The sequence below is a fragment of the Hylobates moloch genome, unplaced genomic scaffold, assembly GCF_009828535.3.
Source record: "Hylobates moloch isolate HMO894 unplaced genomic scaffold, HMol_V3 SCAFFOLD_10, whole genome shotgun sequence".
In the NCBI taxonomy this organism is placed as follows: Eukaryota; Metazoa; Chordata; class Mammalia; order Primates; family Hylobatidae; genus Hylobates; species Hylobates moloch.
The window spans coordinates 105185764-105210184 of NW_026652285.1; the positions used below are offsets into that span (position 1 = coordinate 105185764).

General features: G+C 48.2%; 1 protein-coding gene and 1 non-coding gene across 3 annotated transcripts in view; both read left to right on the plus strand.

Annotated features, from left to right (window-relative positions):
* GFI1B (growth factor independent 1B transcriptional repressor) overlaps positions 1–24421 on the plus strand; it is a 35261-nt gene that overhangs the window by 4380 nt on the left and 6460 nt on the right. The window contains exons 2-5 of one of the 2 annotated variants that reach the window (XM_032162708.2): positions 13281–13302; positions 14345–14540; positions 15760–15894; positions 17802–18136. The gene's annotated coding sequence lies outside the window, so the exon portion shown is untranslated. Of the gene's footprint in view, positions 1–13280; positions 13303–14344; positions 14541–15759; positions 15895–17801; positions 18137–18587; positions 19112–24421 lie in introns of those variants that run through there. The other variant, XM_032162710.1, reaches the window with a different exon arrangement.
* Positions 3746–3807, plus strand: LOC116476004 (U7 small nuclear RNA). Its single transcript, XR_004250084.1, has one exon. It is a non-coding gene; the product is annotated as a U7 small nuclear RNA (small nuclear RNA).

Sequence of the window (24421 nt, forward strand, 5' to 3'; positions counted from 1 at the left end):
TGCTTGGGGCCAGGAGTTCGAGACCAGCCTGGGCAATATAGCAAGACCCCATCTCTAAAAAAAATAAAAATTAGTCAGACACGGTGGCATGCAGCTGAAGTACCAGCTACTTGAGTGGCTGAGGCAGGAGGATCACTTGACCCCAGAATGTTGAACCTGCAGTGAGCCATGATCGTGCCACTGCACTCCAGCCTGAGTGACAGAGTAAGACCCTGTCTCTAAAAAATAACACACACACACAAATTCCACTTTTACCTGAGCTAGAAGATGTTCGCTTCTGTTCCTGACAACCAACACCACCACTTACGACAGTAGGACCCAGCTTGAGCTGAAGCAGGGAAGCAAGACCACAGAAGGCTTGCTTGCTTTATAAATGGTCAGGTGTAGGGAATAGAAAGCAAGAAAAGTCATGTATGAAGGACCCTAGGCTAAATAAGCAGCCTGGGCTATATCTGTAGGCAACGCAGAACCCCTAGAAGTTTGTGAGTTCAGGAAAGAAGGAAAGAGCTGTCTGTTGAATGTTGGCAAAAGCTTCATCTTGACATTGATGCCTGCCAATTTTATTTATTTATTTATTTATTGAGACAGGATCTCACTCTGTCCCTAGTTAGAGTACAGTGGCGCGATCATAGCTCACTACGGCCTCGAGCTCCTGGGCTCAAGTGATCCTCCCACCTCAGCCTTCCAAAGAGCTGGGAATATGGGCATGTACCACTACACCCGGATATTTTTTTTTATTTTTATTTTTTTAGAAATTGGGCCTAACTATGTTTCCCAGGCTGGTTTTGAAGTCCTGGTCTCAAGAGATCCTCCCACCTCAGCCTCCCAAAACATTGGGGTTACAAGCATGAGCCACCGAGCCTGGCTCAATTAAAATTTAAAATTCTGGGTGTTTTGTCTCCTTGGGTAGGCCACTTCCCCTCTCAAATTCCTGATCACGTCTCTACACACCCCCAGCAATAAATTGTGCAGGGCCACACTCCGCAGCGTGTTGGATGTTAAAGAGTTTCATGGTCACCGTGAGACCATTTCTCACTCCCGCAAGCAGCAGCATTCACAACTAGAGGTTTTATTTTAGCTGCGCCTCCCCTGAAGCATATGCAGTGACCATTTGGAAAAAGATAAAGTTAGATCCCTCTCCACACCCTACACCAGAAAAAACTTTAAGTGTCAAAAGTGAAATCATACGAGTGCTAGAAGAAAACCCGGGTGAATTCTCTGTAATCAGGAGTGAAGAAAACCTTTCTAAAAATGGCTGAACAGTCAAAGACAATAGAAGACAGATAAGTTAGGTGACCTCAAAAAACCAAAGCAAAACAAAACAAAAACCTTTTGCATGGTAAGAAGACAGCAAGCAAAGCAAAGTCAGAAGATAAATGATAGAAAACTTTTGCAACTTATATCATAAACGGCCTCTCTAATATACAGAGAACTATTATATCACAACCTTAATTGTGATAAGTCAATTATTTGACCAAAAAAAAAACAGACAAAAGGCATGAATGGAAAGTTTTCAGAAAAATGTAAGTGACCCTAAGACATATGAAAAGACAGCCTTACTCAACATAAAGGAAACACAAATTAAAACTACCCTAGGATGCCTTTCTTCCTGTCCTATCAGATTGGCAAAATACCTCTCTCTCTTTTTTTTTTATTGAGACGGAGTCTCGCTCTGTCGCCCAGGCTGGAGTGCAGTGGTTCAATCTCGGCTCACTGCAAGCACCGCCTCCCGGGTTCACGCCATTCTCCTGCCTCAGCCTCGCTAGTAGCTGGGACTACAGGTGCCCGCCACCACACCCGGCCAGTTTTTTGTATTTTTAATAGAGACGGAGTTTCACCGTGTTAGCCAGGATGGTCTCGATCTCCTGACCTCGTGATCTGCCTGCCTCAGCCTCCCAAAGTGCTGAGATTACAAGTGTGAGCCACCGTGCCCGGCCAAAATTCCCCAAATTTGACAACCCACCTTGCTGGCAAGGCTGTGGGAACAAATCTACACTTCTGGGAGTGGGAGGACAGAACGGCACACCCTCTCTTGACAGGAATTTGGCCGTATCTAAGGCCATTATGTGTGCATGCTTTCTTTGCTATGCATCTTCCCTACACACCTACACCTACACGTGCACACACACACCCCTACACACACACATGCATGCATACAGAATTGTTTGTTTTCTTTTTTCTTTTTTTTTTTTTTTTGAGGCAGAATCTCACTCTGTCACACAGGCTGGAGTACAGTGGCACCATCTCAGCTTACTGCAACCTCCACCTCCCGAGTTCAAGCAATTCTCGCGGCTAAGCCTCCCATGTAGCTGGGGCCACAGATGCGAGCCACCATGCCTGGCTAATTTTTTGTATTTTTAGTAGAGACAAGGTTTCACCATGTTAGCCAGGCTGGTCTCAAACTCCTGACCTCAGGTGATCCACTCACCTCAGCCTTCCAGAGTGTGGGATTACAAGTGTGAGCCTCCTCTCCCGGCCCGTAAAAGATTCTTTCTTCCCTTCTCTGCTATCGTGGTGTGTGTTTGACTCTGCTTCTCGCCATGTCTTCTCACAAGACTTTGAGGATTAAGTGATTCCTGGCCAAGAAACGAAAGCAAAATAATCCCATTTCCCAGTGGAATCAGATGAAAACTGGTAATCAAATTAGGTACGACTCCAAAAGGAGATATTGAAGAAGAACCAAGCTGGGTCTATAAGGAATTACACATGAGATGACACACATATTATGTTGTATCAAGGCTACCATCATCACCATATCAAGCTGAAAATGTCACCATATCTGGACAGTTTGACATGTTTTATTAGGAATACATTTTTGACAAGGTGCAGTGGCTCACGCCTGTAGTCCCACTACTTTGGGAGACCAAGGTGGGTGGATCACTTGAGGTCAGGAGTTTGAGGCCAGCCTAGCCAGCCTGGTGAAAACCCATCTCTACCAAAAATACAAAAAAAAAAAAAAAAAAAAAAAAAATAGCCAGGCATGGTGGCACGGGCCTGTAGTCCCAGCTACTTGGGAGGCTGAGGCAAGATCATTGCAACTCAGAGGTTGCAATGAGCTGATACGGTGCCACTGTACTCCAGCCTGGGCAACAGAGTAAGACTCCATCTCAAAAAAAAAAAAAAAAAGGAATCTATTTTTTCTCTTTGTTTACATGTTGTGCACTAGTAGGGCTGGGTTCAGTAATACATATATGAGAACCTTCATTTCAAAAAAAATATTATTGGTCGGGCGTGGTGGCTCACGCCTGTAATCCCAGCACTTTGGGAGGCTGAGACAGGCAGATCACGAGGTCAGGAGTTCAAGACCAGACTGGCCAACATGGTGAAACCCCATCTCTACTAAAAATACAAAAATTAGCAGCGTGTTTTGGCACGCACCTGTAGTCCCAGCTATCCGGGAGGCGGAGGCAGAATAATCTCTTGAACCTGGGAGGTGGAGGTTGCAGTGAGCCAAGATTACGCCAGATGCATTCCAGTCTGGACGACAGAGACAGATTCCGTCTCAAAAAATTATTATTATTATTATTATTTTCCCTTGAGATGGAGTCTTGCTGTCACCCAGGCTGGAGTGCAGTGGCACGATCTCGAACTCCTGATCTCAGATGATCCAGCCACCTCAGCCTCCCAAAGTGCTAGGATTACAGGTGTGAGCTGCTGCACCCGGCCAAAAAAATATTTCTTATGGCATTATCTGCAAATGTTGAATATTGGAGACAACCCAAATGTCAATTAATAGGGGACTGATTAGTGTTACAATTCTTTTAGAATTTGTCTAGCAGGCTTTCTGGTTTTTGCCCAAAAGCCTCTAAAAAAGTTAAAAAAAAAAAAAGAAAAAAAATAGGGGACTGATTGAATAAACTATGGCGCGGTAAGATGCAGAGAGAAAAATGAGAATTTTGTCAAGAACCAAGATTTCCAACGTAAGAGGAAAGAGACACAAATATAAAATCAAGTATTTTAAAAAACCTATAACGCAGGCTGGGCATGGTGGCCTACACCTGTAATCCCAGCACTTTGGGAGGCCAAGGTGGGAAGATCACCTGAGGTGAGGAGTTCAAGACCAGCCTGGCCAACATGGTGAAACCCCATCTCTACTAAAAATACAAAATTAGCTGGGCATGGTGACGCATGCCTGTAATCCCAGCTACTTGGGAGGCTGAGGCAGGAAAATCACTTGAACCTGGGAGGTGGAGGTTGCAGTGAGCTGAGACCACGCCATTGCCCTCCAGCCTGGGCAACAAAAGCAAAACTCCATCTCTAAATAAATAAATAAATAAAAACCTATAATGCTGAGAAATTACTTAATGGGTACAATATACACTATCTGGTGATGGATACACTAAAATACCAGACTTCACTACTATGCAATCTATGCATATAACAAAACTGCTCTTGGACCCCTTCACTGTATACAAACAAAACCCAGTAATGCTAAATTCAAACCGAGAATATCAATAGGAACTTCTGAAAGTTGTCTGAATCAAAATGGAGCCACTTGTATTAAAAACCCTGACAAAAAGAGCAGGGGAAGGCCATGACGGGCGGGTTCTCATGCATCAATGCCTGGTCACAATCACTATTGCCTGGTCACAATCACTATCACAAAAGATTTTGCAAAAACCACGACCTCGCACAAAGGCCATCACAATTCTACACACACAAAGATACTTCTGCGAGGACATCTGCCCAGCAACTGCCCGTCCAATCTTGGACTGTGCTATCCTTGTTATTGATCCTTGTAGCCAAGGATAATTATCTCAAAACAATTCTTCTTCCTTTTTTTTTTGGATGGAGTCCCAGGCCGGAGTATAGTGATGCGATCTCAGCTCACTGCAACTTCCGCCTCCTGGCTTCAAGCGAGTCTCCTGCCTCAGCCTCCCGAGTAGCTGGGATTACAGGCACCTGACACCATGCCCGGCTAATTTTTGTATTTTTAGGAGAGATGGGGTTTCACCGTGTTGGCCAGGCTGCTCCTCATTTTTTCTTTAAAAACCTTTGCCTTCCTTTACCTCCCAGAATATGTACATATTAATAATTTATTATGGCACCCATATTCCCATTGCAATGCCTATACCTGAATAAACATTATTTTCTTCTAGAGAGTCTTTCTCTCTGTGTGTTGTTTAGATTGACAAAGTCATAATTACAAAAATAAATTAAAAAGCATCCATTTCCTAGTTCGGAACACTGAAACAGCTCAGAGGCAGGTGCCCGGTAACAAGAGCTCCTGGCCATGGCTTTAGATCCCAGCCCTCACTAGATAGAACTAGACTGAAGGAAATGGCTGCTTCCAGAAATGCAGCAGGGGAAGTACAAGTGGGTCACCTTCTTGTGTTAGAAAGCAAGGACATGCTTGAAGATTGATGCGGAGATGTCAGACCCATACAGAAAGCAGCCTGGATGTGCTGTCCGTGACAAAATGTGAGGAAACTGTAGTGGGTTGAATACTGGCCCCCCAAAAAGATAGGTCCAAATCCTAACCCTCAGTACCTGTGAATGTGACCATATTTGGGAAAAAGGTCTGTGCAGATGTAATTAATGATCTCAAAATGAGACCATCTTGGATTAGCCAGCTGGATTCTAATCCAATGTCCCGTGTCTTTATATAAGACAGAAGCAGGAAAGACATAGACACGGAGTGGGAGGCCCCATGAAGGCAGAGGCAGAGATTAGAGTGGCGCAGCTCCAGGCCAAGGAATGCCAAAGATTGCCCGCAGCCAGCAGGCACCAGGAGAGAGGCCTGGGTCAGCTCATGCGTCGGAGACTCCAGAAGGAACCAATCCTGCCAACACCTTGATTTCCGACTTCCAGCCTCCCGAATGGAGAGGCAATACATTTCTGTTGTTTTAAGCCACCCAACATGCAATTGTTATAGTATCCACAGGAGCCATAAAATAGAATTTCTGCAATTTAATGTAAAACGTTGAATAAATAAAAATCCATGGGTTCTGGCACATGTTTACCTAGGTAACAAACCTGCATATCCTGCGCATGTATCCCAGAAATTAAAATTAAATTAAATTATTTAAAAAATCCATGAGTTCATAGCAATGCTGAAGTTTAAGGGGGAAAAGAGAATAGACAAGAAAAATAAGCCAGGCACAGTGGCTCACACCTGCTTTCTCAGCACTTTGAGAGGCCAAGGCAGGAGAATTGCTTGTGGTCAGGAGTTTGAGACCAGCCTGGGCAACCTAGTGAGACCCCATCTCTACAAGAAATAAAAAAAATTGGCCAAGTGTGGTGGCACGTACCTGTAGTTCCAGCTCCTCAGGGGGCTGAGGTGGGAGAATCACTTGAGCCCCAGGAGTTGAGGCTGCAGTGAGCCATGATCACACCACTGCACTTCAGCCTGGGCAACAAAGTGAGATCCTGTCTCAAAAAGAAAAAGAAAAGAAAAGAACAAGGAAAAAGAAGAAAAACACCCAATTACATCAGCTTGCTATGAACATCAGCAATTAAGGAGAGAAGACAAATCACTTACACTTTCATTTTTTAGAACTGTGGTTCATCCCCAGCTAATGAGAGAAAGCTCTTCTTTACAGATAATAAATGTACAAGGAATGATAGAATTGGAAGAATGATAGTTTTGAAGCCACCGGTGATGTAATTGATTATAGCACGGAGCCGCAGTGGATGCTGAAACCAGTAGGGGAGGCTGTGGAGAACAGGATATTTGCTTGGCGACAAAGTCCTAACCCGCAGATTGCTTCTTAATTCAGTTACGATGGAGAGAACTGGGTGTCACCACTTTAACCAAACTCAGCATCACTAAGGTGGGACGACCTATTGTTGGATACCCCCGATGCAGTGAAGCCCATGGCATCACCTGTGAAGTATCCGTGCCTAAAACATCTCATCTGAATCCAATCAAGCCTAGGCCCTGACTTCCAAGACACGGTGAGGTCTTGAAAATAATGTTTATTCAGGAATAGGCATTGCCATGGGAATATGTGTTCCAAGACACAGGGTGCTAGGGTTTGAATGTCCTCTCCAAAACTCATGTTGAAATTTAATTGCCATTGGGAAGGAATTAAGAGGCAGGGCCTTTGACAGGTGATTCGGTCATGCCCTCATCAGTAGATTAATGCTGTTACCATGGAGAGAATTAGTTCTTTGGGGAGGGAAGTTCAGCCCCCACCCATACTCTCTCTGTCTTCAGTGCTTGTCTGCCCTTCTGCCTTTCTCCATGGGATAACGCAGCACAAAAGCCCTCACCAGATGTGGCCCCTCAATCTTCCCAGCCTCCAGAACTGTGAGCCAAATAAATCTCTTTTCTTTATAAGTGACCCAGTCTGTGGCGTCCTGTTATAGCAGCAGAAAATGGACTAAGACACAGCGGGTGGAGGAAGAGGTTAAATGGCACCATGACAAAACAATGAGAAAATCCCAAATGCTGAACCTTCTACCGGACTGGCCTGGGCCCTTTTAGGGGGAAAAATGATTATCAAAAGAAAGGGGCAGGGGGTGCTGTTCCATCATAAAGGAAGCTAAAGACATAATACACTCACGCAATGCTTGCAACTTGGCTGGATCCTGATTCTAAAAGAGCAACTATAGAAGAAAACGGGGGGAAACTGCAAAAATGTCCATATAGACTGGATATTCAATAACATTTGGGAACTATTGATAATTTTCTTAGGTACAATAATGACATTGTAGTTGTGTGATTATGTATGAAGCAATATCCTTATGTTTAGGAGATATATGCTCCAGTATGGGTGAAATGTCATGATATCTATTATTATATATATACACATATATACGTGTGTGTGTGTGTGTGTGTGTATACATATTTTTCTTTTTTCTTTTTTTCTAAGATGGACTCTTGCTCTGTCACCCAGGCTAGAGTGCAGTGGCACAATCTCGGCTCACTGTAACCTCTGCCTCCGGGTTCAAGTGATTCTCCTGCCTCAGCCTCCCGAGTAGCTGGGATTACAGGCATGTACCACCACGCCCAGCTAATTTTTTTTTATTAATTTTTTTTTTGCACACAAAACAATAAACATTTTCTAAAAATACATACAAACAAAAAGATGCATATCAAACATATTAGGAAGGTTGCACATGGGAAGACGGGGAATAGAAGTGAGGGGTGGGAATTAAAGAAAATAAATGAGAGAGGGACTTTGTATGGATCAATGATAATAACTCAATCCTCTATTTGACAAAGAAGAAGGAGAAGGAAGAGGAAGAAAAAGAAAGTGGGATAAAGGAACAGAAAGGAAGGAAAATAGAAAAAATTAGAGTATGACTCCAGGGTAGACCTGTTTTGTTGTCGCTGGGTTGGTTGGTTGGTTTGTCTGTTGTATTTGTCATATGTTTCGCCACGTTGGCCAGGCTGGTCTCGAACTCCTAGCCTCAAGTGATCAACCCGCCTCGGCCTCCCAGAGTGCTAGGACTACAGGCGTGAGCCACCACGTCCAGCCCCCACATTGCGTCTGGCCTCTGTGGTAGACCTCCCAGATAGGGCGGCCAGGCAGAGGCGCTCCCCACATCCCAGATGGACGCCCGGCTAATTTTTTATATTTTTAGTAGAGATGGGGTTTCACCATGTTGGCCAGGTTGGTCTCAAACTCCTGATCTCAAATGATCCACCTGCCTTGGCCTCCCAAAGTGCTGGGATTACAGGCGTGAGCCACGGTGCCCGGCCATTCTTTCTTTTTCTTTTTTTTTTTTTTTTGATTTGAGACAGCGTCTTGCTCTGTCACCTGGGCTGGAGTGCACTGGTGATCATAGCTCACTGCAGCCTCTATCTCCCAGGATCAAGTGATCCTTCTGCCTCAGCATCCTGAGTAGCTGGGACTACAGATGCATGCCACCACACCTGGATAATTAAAAAAAAATTTTTTTTAGTAGAGACGAGGTCTCACTACGTTGCCTAGGCTGGTCTCGAACTCCTGGGCTCGAGCAATCCTCCCACTTCAGCCTCCCAAAGTGCTGGGATTACAGGTGTGAGCCACTATGCCTGGGCTGCAATATATGTATTTTTAACGTTTTATTAAAGTAAAATATAATTGTATACACTTAGATATGCATAGGGGACAGAAAGCATATTTGGCAGATGCTAACTATTGTTGAATATAGGTAGTAGATATTGGGGTGTTCATTAGATAAGATTAATTCGCTTTTTTGCTTGAAATTTTATATAATATAAATGTTAAAAAATATTTGAAGGTCAAAATATAATTAGAATATTCGGTAAGAAGAGTCTGAGCTCCTAATCACAAGGTAGGAACATTCCCTGGGTTCTAGATCTTACTTCACCCCCCTGTACCTCTGCTTTCCCCATCTGTGAAAATGAAGGCCTCAGAGGCATGGAGGTTTTGTGGTTTTTATCAATTAATTGTTATAAAGTACACAGAACATACAATTTATTATCCTAATTATTTTTAAGCATATAGTTCAGTGGCATCGGCTTAAGTACGTTCATATCATTCCACAACCACCACCAACACCATCCATCTCCAGGACTTTTTCGTCTCACAAAACCAAAACTCTGTCCCCACTAAATACAAACTCCCCACTCGCCTGTCCCCCAACCCCCGGCAACCACCATTCCACTTTCTGTCTCTATGATTTATTTTACTTTATGTATTTTTTGAGACAGAGTCTCACTATCTCCCAGGCTGGAGAGCAGTGGCACGATCTCGGCTCATTGCAACCTCTGCCTCCCGGGTTCAAGCGCTTCTCATGCCTCAGCCTCCTGAGTAGCTGGGACTACAGGCGCGCACCACCAGGCCTGGCTAATTTTTTTGTATTTTTAGTAGAGACTGGGTTTTGCCATGTTGGCCAGGCAGGTCTTGAACTCCAGACCTCAGGTGATCCGCTTGCCTCAGCCTCCCAAAGTGCTGGGATTACAGGCGTGAGCCACTGCGCCCGGCCTGTCTCTATTATTTTGACTACTCTAGGTGACTCAGGTAAATGAAATGACTGTATTTGTCTTTTTGTGACTGGCGTATTTCACTTAGCATAACGTCCTCAGGGTTCATCCAGGTTGTTGCCTGTGTCACAGCCTCATTCCTTTCTAAGGCTAAATAATAATACGCTGTCGTATGGACAAACCACATTCTGTGTATGCATTCATCTGTCACGGACACTTGGGTTGCCTCTACCTTTTGGCTGATGTAAATAACACTACTATGAACATGGGTGTGCAAAGATCTCTCCGCGTGCCTTTCGGTGCGTTTGGGTCTATACCCATGCGTGGGATTGCTGGAACTGGGTGCGATGATTTGTAAAGGACTCTTTCCTGTTTTCCAAATGAGCTTATTACAAGTGCCCCTTTAAAACTGCAAATGATTCATCTTGCAGAAATGCGTTAACAGACCACTTTCACAAGCCCACTCTCCCCAGCATCTCCATCATCCTTGGTGAAAGGAACCTCTTTTCATCACCCCGACTCTCATGGGTTGCTAAAAAGCAGCAGGAAGAGAACAATGTGCATCCTTCAGGGGAATTTTCATGAAACACTTAAAATCTCCGAAGGCAGCTGGTACATGCAAAATAGATGTAAATCGCGTGCAAATCCTGGCTGCTGGAGGGCTCCCTGGTGTTGATCCCCCCATCTCGGCCTCCCGCCTTCCAGCACATTCTTAGTGCTGATCAGTGTTGAGATGGAACCGCATCGATGGGAGAAGACAGGGATCTTTCCCAAATGGGTTTTTTATTTCCAAGTCTTCTGCAAAGGGGTGCGCATTCTCTGAAGTCTTCCCACGGTGCTCTTCATTTCCTTATATGTTCCTTTGAGGCGTTGCTTCCTGGGTCTGGAGACTGAAGCTAAGCCCTGGGTCCAAGCCTCCCTGACCCAGACAGGAGACAAGGCCTCTCCCCATCAGTAGCCACAGCAAGCTCCTCTGTTTGCTGAACCTGCCCAGACACCAGGCCAGCACCTGCTGGGGGTGCTACTCGAAGGGGCTTGACTGGAGAGGTGAGGACCCACTGGGAGATTTGTACCCTCCTAAGTCTGGCTAATGAACACACACACACACACACACATACACACACACACGCACTCACACACACAGAGAGAGAGCTTGTTGGGAAGAGCACAGAGTTGCATGCATCCACGGCCACGCTTCCTGATCTGTAACGTGCAGTGTGGTGCTCATCAGAAAAGGTTGGCTGGGGGGGCGTGTCTGTGCCCTAGTGGATCAGGCGGATTGCCCCTACTTATGTGGTTGACCATGGTGCCAGCCCTGCCTGGGGGTTGGTTCTTGGTTTTCCATCATATGCTCAGTAATTTCCTGCGGCAAAATGCTCCAAAGGACTAAGAGATGAGGCGTATAAAGCCCCTCCACCCTGTCTGGCCCAGGGTAAGCTTCAACAAACTTTCATTCGCTCCTCCTTCATCTCTGCAGCCTCAGAGTGGGATTTCCGTGAGTCTCTACGGAGAACACCAATGCGGAAGTCATCAAGAGTTTATGGGGCGGTAACCAAATGTCAGGTGTTTCATTAATAATCAACCTGCCATGTAAATTAGCACCACTCACCCGTTAAGAATCAAGCCGACATCACCTAACCCTAACCCTGCCGCAACCAAGACTGCTCTTAACCATCCAGTTAAAGAGACAAAGGGCAGAGTTTTATAGTCAGCTGTTGAATATTTCTGCTGAGAAATAATAACTCACTATTTTGCCCAGGCCAGTCTTGAACTCCTGGGCTTAAGCAACCCTCCCACGTCAGCCCCCAAAGTGCTGGGATTATGGGTATGAGCCACTGCGCCCAGCCCAGATGGACTTCTCAATCTTCTTATTTCCTAAATCTAGAAGTGGGGCCCATGGGTTTGACACCCCTGCCAGGGTTTCTGGGGGGCTTCAGGCAGGCCTGTGGCCTGAACGCTCTCCTGTACTTCGCCTGCACCCAGAGTCCCTGACTCCCACCCAAGATGCCTGTGTCCCCCCACACTCCTTCCATGCTTCTCTGAGGCACACCAGCCATTTCGAGAAGTGGATGCACCCCAAACCTCACCCCATAGCCTCCCGCCCGAATACTGCCCTTCCCCATCTGAGATTCCCTAAGGCAGGAGGGTTGAAGGGTTTAACTTCCAAGCTGGGGGAGTTGTCATCTGCTGTGTGGTTACTCAAAAGCAAAGGGTCAACGTGGATTAATCTGAATTGAAGCATTATAAACACATACAAGTGTCGTCAAGAGAGGGAAAGGGAAGCGGGGAGGGAAAGGGGGCAAGAGAGACAGAGGGCGAGAGAGAAAGAAACAAGATAAATAGACTTCAAAAACGTTACTATTGGCCGGGCATGGTGGCTCACGTCTGTAATCACAGCAGTTTGGGAGGCTGAGGTGGGCAGATCCCTTGAGGTCAGGAGTTTGATACCACCCTGGCCAACATGGCAAAACCCTGTCTCCACTAAAAATACAAAAATTAGCTGGGTATGGTGGCACGTGCCTGTAATGCCAGCTACTAGGGAGGCTAAGGCAGGAGAATCATTTGAACTGGGGAGGCAGAGGTTGCAGTGAGCTGAGATCATGCCACTATACTGCAGCCTGGGTGACAAAGCAAGACTCTGTCTAAAAAAAAAAAAAAAAAAAATTGGGGTTGGGTGTGGTGGTTCACGCCTGTAAACCCAGTACTTTGGGAGGCCGAGGTGGGCGGATCTCTTGGACTTAGGAGTTTGAGACCAACCTGGACAATAGAGCAAGACCCTGTCTCTACAGAATTTTTAAAAAATAATTAGCCAGGTGGCCAGGAGTAGTGGCTCATGCCTGTAATCCCAGCACTTTTGGAAGCCAAGGCGGGCAGATCACTTGATATAAGGAATTCGAGACCAGCCTGACAAACATAGTGAGACCCCTTCTCTACTAAAAATACAGAAATTAGCTGGGCGTGGTGGTGGGCGCCTGTAATCCCAGCTACTCGGGAGGCTGAGGCAGGAGAATCACTTGAACCTGGGAGGTGGAGGTTGCAGTGAGCCGAGATTGCACCACTGTACTCCAGCCTAGGCAACAGAGCTAGACTCCGTCTCAAAAACAAACAAACAAAAATTAGCTGGGTGTGGTGGCATGTGCTTATGGTCCTAGCTACTTGGGAGGCTGAGGCAGGAGGATCGCTTGAGCCCAGGCGGTCGAGGCTGCAGTGAGCCATGATGGAGCCACTGCATTCCAGCCTGGGCGACAGAGTGAGACTCTGTCTCAATGAAAAAATAGTTAATGGGGATGGGACAGAGGTGCATATTCTTCTTTTTCTTATTTCAACTCCGATCATATATTACTCTTGTGATTTAAACAGCACGTATCTGTACACAGATAATTATTTTCACTTTTTTCAGGCTGGTTTTTGTTCGAGGAAAGGTAGGCAGGAGTGCCACTGTGTGGTGGGACGGTGAATTGCTTCCCGTGTGGAGCAGAGCGCCTGGGTCCTAGGGCGGGGAGTCGGAGGGCGGGGAATCGGAGGGCAGTGCCAGCCCCGATGACAGGCAGGGTTTGCAAGCTGGCTTCCCGAACGTCGACTGCCTGCAGCCCCCGGCAAGGAGCCTGGACCTGGAAAGAGGTCCTTAGCCGCCAATGACCAGGTGGACGTTTCCTACTTGGCCTGCTGCCCACTGCTGTCCACCCTTCAGCACACTCGCAGCGGGACAGAGCCAGTAGGCACTTTTCTGGCACCAAGATGTACATAGAGCAGACGGGCCCCAATGCCCAGCTGGCTCTCTGGGAGCCCCTGGAGGGCAGGGACCACCGGGTCCATTGTCCCATTCCCAGGACTGTTGGGTTCAGCTCATGACCGTCACATTCTGTGGCTGTTCTGGGCCAAGGTCAGAAGCTGCCCAAGTTCACACAGCTGATGCCTGGGACTGTCGTAGCCCTGGTGCCACCCAGCACAGAACATTCACCCCCAAGCTCCCACGACGCCCGCACAGAGCTTCCCCAGCCACCTGCACCTGCCCGAGCTGTCCTTATAGAGGGCCCGTGGCCTGGCCTTAGCAGTGGTGGTTCCCATGTATTCAGCCCTGCTGTGGTCCCTGCAGGCCAGCGTGTGCCGAGGCCCGGCCCACGCCCGTTGTCCACAGACAGAGGACCCCATTGACATTTTTGCCCTTAAGAAACCACCAGTCTCACAGAAAAGCAAGTGAGGCCCCATGAGTAACCGAGCAAGACGGGAATCCAAGGGTTGTCACGGGTGGGCCAAATCCTGTAGACAACAGGTCTACTTCACGAGAAGTGCCAATGACCTGAATGAGTGAGATTCCAGACAGTATCATTTGAGCATCTGGATCCAACCATGTCAGAAGCTGAAAATTTTCTGTGACACGAATTAATTGTTTCATTGTTGTTACTAAATGAGTTTAAATTGGGTTTCTGAGCTGGGCACGGTGGCATGCACCTGTAATCCCAGCTACTCAGGGGCTTGGGAGGATTGCTTGAGACCGGGAGTTCAAGACCAGCCTACCAGCCTGGGCTACAGAGCAAGACCCCATCTTTTCGAAACTTTCTGCAACTCACATCTGGAAAAGTGCCGTTATCTGAAAGGGTGCCGACATTGTGAAAAACATGGAGTACCGATCTCTGAAGCTGAGATTTTTGTCCTAAAGGTAAAGGGAACTTATTGAAGGTTTTTAAACCAGGGAAGAATCTTCCTAATCTTTGTTCTTTTTCTCTGTCTAGGCTCAGCTCTCAAATGTCCTAACCTTCCCTCCCCTTCCTTCAGTCTCTGAGTTTCTTCCCTAATGAACTTGGCTGCTGTCGGCTCCCTTCAGGGGACCTCCAGCTCTTAGCACATGCTGTTCCTCTTTGAGACACTTTTCCCTACCTTCCCGCTCCCAACTAACTTAGCCTAGGCATCAACTTAGGTATCACTTCCTTCACCAACCCCCCAAGCCTGGGTCCATTTCCAAATGCCCCAGGCTTCTTTTGTATACTATGTTTATATCACAGCGCTTGCACCCGAAATTGTAAATTTCAGGTTGCTCTTTCCTACCCTCTAGACCAGGAAGGAACATGTAAAGTCCAGCTGTTGTTTGAAACCCCAGCATGTGGTGCCTTTTGTGGGCACTCGATACACATGTGATAAGGGAGGGAAGGATAGAGCTGATACACGAAAGGTACCCAGTGATAACTGTTAAATGAACTGTTAATGGGAATGCGGAAGTGATTTAGCTCTTGGGAGAGACTAAATGAAGGTGTTGACTCCAGGGCTGCTCACTAAGGGAAGTGCTGGTAGCTTTACAGGCAGCCCTGGAGGGGACACAGAGCATGGGAAGTCCAGGGCTGTAAGGGCCTGGGTGAGGCTGGCTGGGAACTCCTGGCTTCAACTGCTATGCCAGGGGACTGGCTGCCTGGCCGCTTCTCTCCCATCAAGGGGAGCCTGGGTGGCTTCATCTGCAGGCTGGTCCCTGGTCTGGGTCTGGGAAGGCCGTCCCTGCATCAGTTACTCATGGGGGAAGGTAGGGACCCTAAAGTGGGATTACAATCTTAGAACAGCAGTTGAACTGCAAGTGCCTGGTATAGCAGCTTCCTATCAGAAAACACCCTAAACAAGTGGAGGAAGTGTTTGGTGAGATAAACCATGAAACACGTGGAACCATTAAAGATGTCAATAAAGGCTGCAAATGAATTAGGAAGCACTTCCATAAAATCATGTTTCACGGAAAATGACACGCTGGTTTACAGTAGCAAAATGTGGGTATGTGTGTATAAGGAAGTGAGAGCATGAGGAAACTGGGGACTTGTTGACTTGGAGAGAATGTTTTAAGTTTTCTGCATAATGACAAACAGTTCTAGCTGATTGTTGGCAATGTGCAACATCCACAGAATACTCAAGATGTGTCCCTGGCTGGGCACAGCAGCTCATGCCTGTAATCCCAGCACTTTGGGAGGCTGAGGCAGGAGGATCACTTGAGGCCAGGAGTTCAAGACCAGCCTATTGTGAATAGTACCACTATAAATGTAAGTGTGCAAATATCTCTTCGAGTCTGCTTCCAATGATTTTGGGTCTATACCCAGAAGTGGATTCACTCACTTTTGACATTGCATTCTCTGAACTTTAGAGGAGACATTTGAGAACTTCTAAATTTCAGATAAAAATAATGATTTAGACCAGCCTGGACAGCATAGCAAGACCCCATCTCTAAAAAAAAAAAAATTAACTAGGCATGGTGGTGCGCCTGTAGTCCCAGCTACTCAAGAGGCTGAAGCAGGAGGATCTCTTGAGCCAGGGAGGTCGAGGCTGCAGTGCGCTATGATTGCAGCACTGCACTCCAGTCTGGGCTACAAAGCCAACTCCTGTCTCTAAGAAAATAATAATAATAATTTTTTTGAGACAGAATTTTGCTCTTGTTGCCCAGGCTGAAGTGCAATGTTGCGATCTGGACTCACCGCAACTTCTGCCTTCCGGATTCAAGCAATTATCCTGTCTCAGCCTCCTGAGTAGCTGGGATTACAGGCATATGCCACCACGCCCAGCTAATTTTGTATTTTTTGTAGAGATGGGGTTTCTCCATGTTGGTCAGGCTGGTCTTGAACTCCCGACCTCAAGTGATCCTCATTTGCCTCGGCCTCTCAAAGTGCTGGGATTACAGGCGTGAACCACTGTGCCCGGTCAATAATAATTTTTTAAAAAGATGTTTTTTCCACCAAGAGAGGCCACAGGGCTGGGAGCAGTGGTCTGCTGTCTGTGGCCTGGGGCTGGGACTGACACCCCAGCATTACTGAGGCCTGGTGACCACAGGGTTGTGTCCTCCTGGCTGGAGCTCTAGGGCTGGCCCAGAAGAAAGACCTCGCCTGAAACACCCATTTTTCTTCATTTTGAACCTTGGACTTGCAGTTTAAATCGGGGCTTCCTGTCACCAGACTTGTTTTCTTTATGAGGGAAACATAATCTCTCCAGCACCCGGGCTGGAAGAGCAGGCAAAGTAGCCTAACAGTGCTGCGTTTGTGGCGTTCTCATCTTATGCAAAACCTTCTGAAATAAATCAGTCATCCCGCAAGCGGGAGGAGGCGGGGGCCAGAGGAGGAAGGAGAAGGTGGGGAGCCAGGTGATGGGACGGCCTGCCAAATGGGAAGAAATGCCCCAGCCAGCTCAGCCAAGCTTTCCCGCCCTCACTCCCCACCCCAATCAATGGGACACCCCAGAGGCCCCCATTGGCCTCCCCATCACTTTGTCTGCCACCAGAGGGCGGCACACGCGGGCTCTGGCACCTGGCCTTCAATCTGTATGGCAGCTTCAGCAGGCCGAGCGTCTCCTGGCCTCCGAACTCACTGCCACACCTCCAGGGTGCCTCTACCCGCTCAAAGGTCATATCTGGGGGAAATGCAAATTTGATGTTTCTTCTGAAATGTGACCTCTGCAAGGACAAGAGGGGCCTCTCTGCATGTGGCCGGCTCGGGAACTAGGGGCTTTGCACGAGCCTGGCTCTCACAAGCCTCAGGGTGCTGAACTTGGGGAGGGAGGGATGGGAGGAGGGAGAGAGGAGGGAGGCAGGGAAAAACGGGGAAAAAAGGAGGGAGGAAAGGAGGGAAGAGAGAGAGAGGAGAGGAGGAGAGGGAGGGAGGGAAGGAAGGAAGGAGGGAGGAAGAAGGAAAATAAGGAAGGGAAGGAAGAAGGGAGGGAGGGAGGAAGAAAGAAAGGAGGAAGAGAAGGAAGGAAAAGGAGGGAAGGAGGGAAGGAAGAAAAAAGGCAAGAGAAAAGAAAGAAGAAAAAAACCAAAGAGCGATGACTTCTCTATGCAAAATCGAGTTTTATAAGTTAGCGCTTTTTTTAACTTTAATTTTTAAAATTTAATAATTTAGCCATCACTTTCTTTTTGTGCAGATGTTATTCAAAATTTCCAGCGAAATTCTGAATTTCTCTGCAGAGAGAAAGCGTGCTGCTCCAAGTGTCGAGGGTTAGAAATGAGAATTCGAAGTCTTGTGTCCTGGAAAGTTTTGATAAGCAAATACGGCTGAGCTCCCGCGCTCTCTTCATTGGCTGCTTCTTCACCGCCAGATTTTGACACAAATAATCAGATTGAAAATCAGGGAGGGGAACAGAAGAGGAAAAACACACAGAGAGACAGAGAAAAAAGGAGAAGTATCTATTTGTGCAAAGAGTCACACAGTTGACAGAGTGGAGGCCAGTCCCGAGAGAAGCTTTGCAGTTCCCACCTCGGGAAGCTCCGGTAGAACCCAGGCCAGGGACAGCTCCGGGCAGGTGAGTGCTGGAGGATGCGTTTCTGCGCTTTTGTTTTGAAATGTGCCTGTGCGCCGCAGGTGGCTTCACAGCAGGCTCCCTGGCTCCTTCTGCAGTCCTAGGAAAGGCGAGATGGGCTGGAAAAGCTCTGGAGGGCAAGGAGCCAAGGGAGAAACAGGGTGAGGACGTAGCCTCGTCTGAGCCACTGTGCTAGGAATTGCACCTTTGCCGGCTGCACAGAAACACTTTTCAAAATTTGATTTTAGGCTGACAGACATCACCTTCGGGCACAAAGTCATACCCACAACCCAGCTGTCCCGGGGACCTGGGCAGTGCTCAGGGAGACACACTTCCAAGTGCCTGAGTTGTGTTCCCCCTCGGAGACAGTCCCAGACTTTGGGGACTTGACTAAAGTTCCTGGGACACTTTTTTTTTTTTTTTTTTGAGACAGAGTCTCACTCTGTCGTCCAGGCTGGAGCGCAGTGGTGCGATCTCACTGAAACCTCTGCCTCCCGAATTCAAGCGATTCTCCTGCCTCAGCCTCCCAAGTAGCTGGGATTACAGGCGCGCGTTACCATGCCCGGCTAATTTTTGTATTTTTAGTAGAGACGGGTTTCACCATGTTGGCCAGGATAGTCTCGAACTCTTGACCTCAAATGATCCATCCGCCTTGGCCTCCCAAAGTGTTGGGATTACAGGCATTAGCTACTGTGCCCAGCCAATTCCCGGGACACTTTGAGAGTCAGGCGCTCTCCTCTCCAGAGCCTACTAAAGGGAGATGACAGGGCTGCCCTCTCCCACACACTGCCCAGGCTCCAGGAACAATAGGACCGACCATGGAGAGGTACTGTTTCAGCTCTGCTTTCCCTGTGACTGTTGTTAGCCCTTTCCACCTATTTTTGGAGAAAAAAACAAGTTTAAGTGTTAAGGCATCTGGGGAGACATGTTCACTCTAAAATAGGACTTGTGAAGAGGAGGTCTGCAGAATTGCCGTGGGTATGTGCCTGTGTACATTTTTCTGGGGAGAAAGTCCACAGCTTTCGTGAGTTCTTAGGGAGCAAATTCAATTACAATCTGTGGGCATGAGTCTGGTAGATATTAGAAGCTAGCTGAGCTGCACCTGACCGCCTGGACGCGCCTGCATGTTTCTTAGTAGGCAACAGGTAGAATATTTCTTCCAAGTCTAGCAAAGTGTCAAGTTTCTTGTCCTCAGAAGTATTGCAGAAGGAATTCTTTGGACAAGAAAATGCGTAATTCCCCTTGCTCTTTCTGTCAGGTTTTGGTCTTCCTGAAGAGAGTTCTTGGGGAACATTGGAGAGCTATACCTGGTTTAGGTTTGATTAATGGAATCACTCAAAACCAGTGCAGACCATTGCCCCAAAGCTTTCAGGAGGGCAGGGTAGGGTGGGTGGGAATCTTATTGGACAGTACAAGGATTTTCAAAGGCTCTGGGACCAGATGGCTCCAGATCACCCAGGGAAAGCAGCCTGATCAAATGGGATTCTTCACTGTCTGTGCCACAATATCCAGACCCTTGGTTGAAACAACAGCAAACACCACCCACTCTTAGTCTAGAGAGAGGCTTTTCGTGTGTTCCTTGCCAGGAATTCAAGCCAATGGGAGCTGCTTTAGTCTATAATATAGAGATATGCAGAGTTTCATTCACTCGGTTGTCTTTTTATTTTGATAAAATACATATAACATAAAATTTACCGTTTTAGCCATTTTCAAGTATACCATTCAACGGTATTAAGTACATCCACATTGCCGTGCAACCATCACCACCATCCACCCACAGAACTGTTTCATCTCGTAAAGCTGAAACTTCATACCTATTACACAGTCACTTCCATTCCCTTCCCCTCACCTCTGGCAACCTCTATCTATTTCTGTCTCTATGAAATTGCCTATTTTAGGGACTCATATGAGGAATCACACAGTATTTGTCCTTTTGTGCCTGGCTTATTTCACTTAGCATAAATCCTTCAGGTTCATCCATGTTGTAGCATGCACCAGCATTTCCTTCCTTTTTAAGGCCAAATAACGTTCAATCGTATGTCTAGACCACATTTTGTTTGTTTGTTTGTTTGTTTGAGACAGAGTCTCTGGCTCAAGGCTGGAGTGCCATGGTGCGATCTTGGCTCACTGCAACCCCTGCCTCCCGGGTTCAAGAGATTCTCCTGCCTCAGCCTCCTGGGTAGCTGGGATTACAGGCACCCACCACCATGCCTGGCTGATTTTTTGTATTTTTAGTAGAGGCGGAGTTTCACCATTTTGGCCAGGCTGGTCTTGGAACTCCTGACCTCGGGTGATCTGCCCACCTCAGCCTCCCAAAGTGCTGGGATTACAGGTGTGAGCCACTAAATCTGGCCACAGACCACATGTTGTTTGGACATTCATCTGCCATGAACACCTGGGTTGCTTCCACCTTTTGCCTATTGTGAATAGTGCTGCTGTAAACATGACTATGCAAATATCTCTTTGAGGCTCCCCTTCCAATGATTTTGGGTCTATACCCAGAAGTAGATTCACTCACTTTTGACATTGCATTCTCTGAGCTTTGGAGGAGACATTTGAGAACTCCTTCTAAATTTCAAATAAAAATAATGATTTAGACCAGCCTGGGCAACACGGCAAAACCCCATCTCTACAAAAAAATACAAAAATTAGCCAAGTGTGGTGGTGCATGCCTGTAGTCCCAGCTACTCGAGAAGCTGAGATGGAAGGATCGCTTGGGCCTGGGAGGTGGAGGTTACAGTGGGCCAAGATCAAACCACTGCACTCCAGCCCAGGTGACAGAGTGAGACCCTGTCTCAAAATAATAATAATAATGATGGTGATGATGATGATTATTACTTTCTGCTGGGGCCCCGGGCCTGACCCTGACCTGGGCTCATTTTCCCCCGACTCCTCACGGACAAGTCTTGTTTTCCCCTTGAATCTTTTTTTTTTTTTGACAGAGTCTCACTCTGTCACCCAGGCTGGAGTGCAGTGGCACCATCTGGGCTCACCGCAACCTCTGCCTTCTGGGTTCAAGTGATTCTCCAGCCTCAGCCTCCCGAGTAGCTGGGATTACAGGTGCCCACCACCACACCCAGCTAAGTTTTGTATTTTTAGTAGAGACGGGGTTTCCCCATGCTGGCCAGGCTGGTCTTGAACTCCTGACTTCAGGTGATCCACCTGCCTTGGCCTCCCAAAGTGCTGGGATTACAGGCGTGAGCCACCATGCCCGGCCTCCCTTGAGTCTTTAAACATAAAGGAAGTCAAAAGGGTTCTCTGTAGCTGACCCTGAGAACCAGCTGAGTCTTACCCAACCCTCCCAAAAGGGGAACCCGAGTGACAAGTCTTTTAGTCAAGGTGGTTCAATCTCTCACTGAAGGTCAACGAATTCTACATGGGATTTTAGAGCAAAAGGGAAGTTTAGAAATCTCTTAGCCCAACCGTCCCTTTTAAGAGATAGGAAAACCAAGCCCCAGGTTGATGGCTGATGCGGTCACAAGCTCCAGGACCCCAAATCAGACTCAACTCCTTGGGCAACAAAGGGGCCTCATTACAGGGACATCACAGGCCTGTTGACCCAAGTCCAACTGGAAGTTAGGGTGCTGGCTCCTGCCAGGGTGCAGGGTCGCCTGTCTTCAAGAAGCACTGACTGAGATTGTGACTCAGGGTCGGGGGGACCCTATCAGGATCAGGGTTATGGAGTGATGTTAACAGTGGGCCTCTTTCCGCAGTTCCGATACCATCAAGGCCTCTGTTTTATGAAGAAATCCTGAGCTGCTTTCATAATCTCTGCTCTTAGCTCTTTCTCAGAACGGAGTTCATGTGAATCAAAACCAAGTGGTTGTTAATTAACTACAGTATAGGTGATTGGTTCCTGTTTTTTCTTAAAAAAAAAAAAAAAACAACTCTCCTAACAGGGGCCAAAAGGAAGTTCGCCAGGTGCGTTTGGCCCCTCTGTGAGCCGGAGGGCTTGGCCGTGGCGTTGGCTGTGTCACTGTCACTTGCCAAGCTCAGGGGAGAGCACACTGGGGGGAGGCAAGAAAGGGGGTGTGGGGCTCAGGGGAGATCACTGGAATAAGCACGAGAATCACCTTCCTGAAGCTGGAGAACCCCAGAGGCCAGCCCCACCTTGCCCTGTGCCTAAGTGAAAGGTGCTTGGCCAGGGCTCATGAGCACTAGAAAGTGTCCTTGTTGTGGGGCCCGGGGTTAGAGTCAGTTGACCTGAGGTCTCCTTGGGCCCTGAGCCCAGGGGAAGACCAATGCTTCCTGAAGGGAAGTCTGTCCCTGGCCTGGCCCCACCAAGACTCTTCAGGAGCCATGTGGGTCTTTTAGGAGCCTGGAAAAGACTTGAGGGCCAGAGGGTTTGATTTTTTCCCTTCTTTTTTTTTTTTTTTTTTTTTTTTTTGAGACGGAGTCTGGCTCTGTCACCCAGGCTGAAGTGCAGTGGTGATGCGATCTCGGCTCACTGCAACCTCTGCCTCCCGGGTTCAAGCGATTCTCCTGCCTCAGCCTCCTGAGTAGCTGGGACTATAGGCGAGCGCCACCATGCCTGGCTAATTTTTGTATTTTTAGTAGAGACGAGGTTTCACTGTGTTGGCCAGGCTGGTCTCGAAATCCTGACCTCGTGATCTGCCCGCCTCGGCCTCCCAAAGTGTTGGGATTACAGGTGTGAGCCACTGCACCGGCCTGATTTTTCTCCCCTCTTGCCCCAGCACCCCACATTTCCCTCTGTGCTGCAGGCGGTGTTCCCCGGGTGCTGTGAGGACCTCTGACAGTGCTGGGTGGCACAGTGGCTTGAGAGTAAAATCCTAACAGGCCAGGAGCCCTGGGTCTGAGTCACTGTCCTCTCTACACCTCAGTTTTCCCACCTGCAACCTGGGAAGACACTGCTTGACACAGTCACATGAGGGAGCTTCAAACTGCTGTTTTCTTCCTTAGCACATCGGCTCCACTCCCTCTGCAGAGAGAAGACAGTGCCGGGCACTGCCCAGCACTTGGTACCCAGTCTGCACCGAGTAACTGACCACCTCCTGGGCTGAAAGTCAAGAGCATGAAGGCCTGGGGCCAGACAGACCCTAGTCCTTCCCTGCCCACTCTGCCCCAGAGTCCTGAGCCCTCCAGGCCTCAGCTCCTCCTTTATAAAATGGGACAGCAGCGGGACTCAGCATCTGGATTAAGCATCAGCATTAAAGGTGTAATAAACAAGGCAGACTAAGCAGCCCCCTGCCAGAAGGTTTGACCAGGGCCTCTTCTATCGCAGAAACCTCAGCGAGTACCTTTGGTTCTAGTTGCTTTCCTCATAAATATTATGCGTAAAAAAGATCATCTTTTGATATTTTGATAGGCAAACCATGACCCTCACAGGCCCCCTCAAAACAAAGTACAAGGGGAACCCCGCACCCCAGCCCTCTTCCTGCTCACCGGGTCCCCTCCTCTCTCCCTAGGGTCTGGCCTCCCCATGGACTTTCTTGAAGCAAAGAAGAATTAGAAGCGGGAAGGAAGGGGGTTGTGGGGAGCCCTGGTGAGGGAGGGGGAGGAGGCAAGAGGAGGAAGACGTGTCCCTGGGAGATAAGGCAGTGGGCTGCCCCCGGCCCGAGCCTGCATTCAGAGAGCCGAGAATCTGACCGCGGGAAGGGACCCCAGAGGCCTTCAAGGTCCTTTCTACTAATTTTAGAGCTCAGCGAGTATAGGGCCTTGAGCGCAGCCCTGGCTTCCGGGGGGCTGCTGCAGTCCTTGGCACAGGGCTCACCCCGTCCTTTGAATGCACCTGCAGTGGGCTGGGTGCTGGGATGCGGGGGAGCACATGCTGAGCACCTCCCACACTCGCTCCCGATGGATAAAGGTCCTTTCTCGCTCCCCACAATCCCGTGGGGTTGGATTGGGATCCCCATTTAGCAGATATGGACACTGAGGCTCAGTGACGAGCCTTACAGCAGGCAAGGGCTGGGCCTGAGCTTGGCCTCCTGTGCAGAGCCCCCAGTCCAAACTCTTGATGCCCCCAGGCTCTGGGCCGGGGGAAGCAGGCCTGGGCACAGTCGGGACCCTCTTCTGCCTGGCTCTGTGTCATCCCCTTGGGGAAGGGGTGAGTCCCTGGCCCTTTTCCAAGCTGCATTCTCTAATCTCCCACCTCCCACCCTGCTCCTGGGCCAAGGCCTTATCTCCCAGGCCCTCACTGCTGTTCTGAAGCAGCTGTGATCCCTTTCCCGCCTTCTCTGGACCCTATCACCCCTGCAGCCTGGCATGGCGGCTGGCCCAAGGGGTGGGGGAATGGGACTCCTCCGAGGCCTCAGGCATGGGCCTGGTGTT